Genomic DNA, 4,160 nt, shown 5'->3' on the forward strand with positions numbered 1-4,160 from the left:
TATATATATATATTTCAGGCTGATCTTGAACTCGCTATGTAGCCCCCGCTAGCCTCAAATTCAAGCTCCTGCTCAGACTCCTGAGTGTTGGATTTGATTGCACACCATTTCTTTGAAATAGTCTATGCTGTTAGCTACCACTATCATAACAAACACCACAAACGGCACGGCTGAAACAGTAGACACTTATTTCTTCACGGTTCTGGAAGCCAAATGTCGAACCTCCAGATGTAGGTATGTTTGGTTTCACTCTGAGCAGCCTTTCTCTTTGGCTTGCAGGTGGCTGTCCCAAAACTGTACCCTCAATAGTCACTCTCTTCTGCGTATTTTCTCTGTTCCAGTTTCCTCCTCTTAGGAGGACACCAATCATAGCAGATTAGAGCTCACCCAAATGACCCCGTATGAACTCAGTTACATTTTAAAATACCGTTCCCCAAATAGAATCACATTTTGAGATCTTGGGGTTAAAGCTTCTACATGGAGTGGGAGGGGGCACAGTTCATCCCGCGTTAGTCTGTAGACCCAGTTTTTCTCTTCTCACTTCTTTTTTTTTTTCCTCATGAATTAAATGTTGTCTTTAATTGAAAAGCTAACAAACTGCCTAGCTACATTTCTCCCCTAAGCCACAAACTCAGTAGTTACTGAGTCTCTAGGTAATATATTCAAAGCTGAGAGGATTACAAATTTAAAAACAAATCAAACAAGTCCTCAGGTCCAACTAAAAGAGTCCTGCTACATATGGGCTAATCTATACCAGTGATACTGCCTGACTCTAGGAGGCTGGAAGACGCTCTAAACCCCCACCCTGGGGACAGTTACTTCAGTCGTCTTTTTCCAGTTCCCACCTTCTGAATGAAGATAGCATTTTGGTAATTCTGTTGCAGAAAACTGTTGTAAGTTGTTTTATTTACAATGCCAATTTTGAAAAGCTCACTAAAGTTAACTGGACAACAACCTATGCCCAAATCACTTTACAAAAAGAGAGCAAGCTCAAAATGTCAACTTTCTACAGAGAACCCACAGTCCAGTTTTATTCAGAGTAAAGAGAACCAGCAACTTTTGCTCAGACCAGAAGAAATTCAGCCATTGGTTTGGAATCTGTAACTCAAACTACACATGCAATGAGGACAATACTATGCTCATACCGTTGTTTTGCTGGTGCAGTTGCCTATTGCTTGTCTAATATAGCTAATTATAAACAGAGCAGTGCATTTAGTATTTGGAACAATCCTTAAGAGTGTTACAGTGTCAGGCACGACATTTCACTTCTCTTCACACCACTGGTTCTCCTCGCGTACCTACCTGGGCTTCCTCCTGTTCAGTAAAGTCATTTTTGATACTAAAAGTCTTGTGAATCTCCTCAGGAGTTTTCCCCTTGATCATGTTTGCAACCGTCTTGCATGGAACATCAAGCAATCCCTTGACGTCTAGGCAGTTTGCTGCCAGAATAAGTTCCCAAAGGGTTCCTTGGTCAACTCTCAGGAATTCTTAGGATGTCATCTGTTTGCTTTCCTTTGTTCTCATCATCCTCAGGAGGAGGAGGAGGGTCATCTTATGGTGGGTGCACCACTAAATGACCTTTTTAAATATCACTACATTGACATTTGGTAGAGGAACTGGGTCATCATCTCCTTCATCGTCCATTCCCAAATCTTCCCACATGGTCTTGATTGTCACAGACTGTTTGGCAATTTCAACATCAACTTCAAATCTCTCTCCATGAGAACTCTGCAACTTAATTGAAGGCATGGCGTTTGGTCTCTAAAAGACTGCGGGCCCGAGGCAGACGAGAGCAGGAAGATGTTCCCACTGGTTGGAGAAAGGCGGCGGCGGCGGATGAAGCCACTGTCTCCTCATGGTTTCCCTTCAAAGCATTTACTATGGTCTGATATTCTGGTGATCATTTGTTTCCCATTCATCTTCTCATGGTGTAAGGACAATGTTGCTCAGCAGATAGTCAGTGTGTGTCTCTTCATTTCTTAGCCTGACTATAATTAGGTGGGGATGTGTCATTAATGCCAGTTAGCAGCCTGTAAGCAAAAGTCATGTGGGTCTTCTCCAGACAAAGCATTTAACTCCTGCGTGGCTCACGATCCTCCCTTCTCCAGGCATAGCAACCAGCGACCTTGTAGGTGGTATCTTTGGGATCTTGTTATAGGTAGAGCTGTCTGCTAGCCAACACCAGACATATAACATGAAGAAAGAATGGTGTTGAGCTCCGAAGATTCCAGAATTCCTTTGTTACATAGCACAATCTAACCCACCCTGGCGAATACATTTTCCCTGGAAAGGAAGCTCTAGAGTTAGGTCAGGGGCTCTGCCTGCTTCCTGAGTGCCTGGTGCAAGGTGGGTAAGCTGTAATTAGTGTGGAGTAAGTGGATGTGCCTGGCAGAGCGGGGAGAGGCTGTGACTGAAACCGCTGTCCACAGGGGACATGGAACATGAAAGAGAAGTAGATCTCTGCTATTTTATGTCACTGAGGTTTGGGGGAAGTTTATCATAGTATCCAATAGCCCATCTTGATGGATACCAAAATTAGTTTTGAGATGATTAAAGGTAAGAGACTTCCAGAGACAAAGGACAGATACACCCTTGGGCCTTCACTCAGGGCCTGCTGCCCCTGAAAATGTGGTGTGTGTGGCACATCACGGTTTCTCCCTCACTTTCCAGAACAGTATCACCAACCTTAAAATTTAGGTACCTCATCAAACCAAAACAGTGTCTCCAAGAACAAACTAGGTGAAAGATGAAACTATTGGGCAGCTGGGCATGGTGGTGTACATCTGTAATCCCAGAGCTCAGGGAGGTGGAGTCACAAGGATCGGAAGTTAGAGCCCACTCTGGGGATCTGCAACTCTGAGACCCTGTCTCAAAAAAAAAAAAAAGCAAGCCAGGGAAGGAGCTTAGTGGGAAGATCCTGGCTTAAAACTTAGTACCACAAAAAATAAATAAGGGCTGGGTATGGTGGCATACCCCTGTAATCCCAGTACTTGGGAGGCTGAGGCAGGATTGCCATGGGTTTGAGGCCAGCCTGGGCTAGCTAGTGAGTTCAAAGCCAGCCTGAACTACATAGTGACTTTCTGTCTCAGAAAACAAAAAAAGACCCTCTCCAAAATAAATAAAACTTCAGGGTTATAAAGGAACAGAGGACAAACAGGCTGCTAGGCTCTTAATCCGTTCCACATTAAAAGCATGATTTTGTGTTTTCTTCAGAGGCAGTTAGCGACTCAGAGCTGCCTTTGCTAAAAAGAATAACTTTTTGCTTGTGTCTGCAGTCACCCAGTGGGCAACTAAAACAGCACACAGCTTAACGTCCCTGCTTTTTTTTTTTTTTTTTTTTTCTGCCTTCATTTTGCCTCTTTCTCCTTTATTACCTGAAAACTTTGGGTCAGATCCCTGCTTAGCCCTTGGAGGGGACTGATTGTTTAGGGAGTTTCTATCAAGAACCGATGGCACTGAACTTCTTAGCCTTACATTTACCTAACCTACCTCATCTTCCTTCAAGACTCAGAGCACCAAGATAAGAAATTCACAGAGACCCTAAACCACCTGCTTCTTTCTCCTGTGATGAGCACCTAGAAGTCTCAGGTCTTCTCCCTCAATGTACGGTCACCTTAGATTCTGTCACAGCCTCTGCTCAGCTGAGAGCGCCCCAAGGCAGGAGCGCTCATCTCACAAACAGATGGCCACTTAAGCCATGAGGATTGGCCCCAGATAGTCAGCAGCCCATCCTAGACCATGTCAGCAGCTCCTTTGTGTCCGTTACTCTTCTCTCATTGCTGGGACAAAATACTCCACACCCAAAATGAAGGAAGCAAAGGTTTATTTAGCTCACAGTTACTGGAGGCTTCAGTCCGTACTCAGCTGGCTCCAAGGCAGAGCGACACATGACAGATGGCAGCAGCTCAGGGCAGTGGAAAACAGCGAAAAGCAAAGGGAAGAGCAGTGGCTACAGGAGCTAGCAAGCCTCTCTCCCTTCTATTGGATTCAAGCTCTCTGCCCCAGGGCGGGTGTAGCACTCACCCATAATCCCAGCATTGGATTATGAATTAATCACAAACTCTAAAAGCCTGCCCCAGTGACTGCATGTGGCTTTGGGGGCCCAGCTAGACACAAAGCATAACACCCTTAAAAACCTTTGGCATAGGGCTGGGGAAACT

The 4,160-nt window shown here is 44.8% G+C and overlaps 1 protein-coding gene across 1 annotated transcript in view; it reads left to right on the plus strand.

The window, feature by feature from the left end:
- Nucleotides 1-2,265: 2,265 nt before the first annotated feature.
- The window catches only part of LOC101566451 (protein FAM187B), a 4,131-nt gene continuing 2,236 nt past the window's right edge, over nt 2,266-4,160 (plus strand). The window contains exon 1 of the mRNA XM_004636713.2: nt 2,266-2,346. The gene's annotated coding sequence lies outside the window, so the exon portion shown is untranslated. The remainder of the gene's footprint in view (nt 2,347-4,160) is intronic.

This window comes from Octodon degus, unplaced genomic scaffold, assembly GCF_000260255.1.
Source record: "Octodon degus isolate 3935 unplaced genomic scaffold, OctDeg1.0 scaffold00083, whole genome shotgun sequence".
Lineage (NCBI taxonomy): Eukaryota > Metazoa > Chordata > Mammalia > Rodentia > Octodontidae > Octodon > Octodon degus.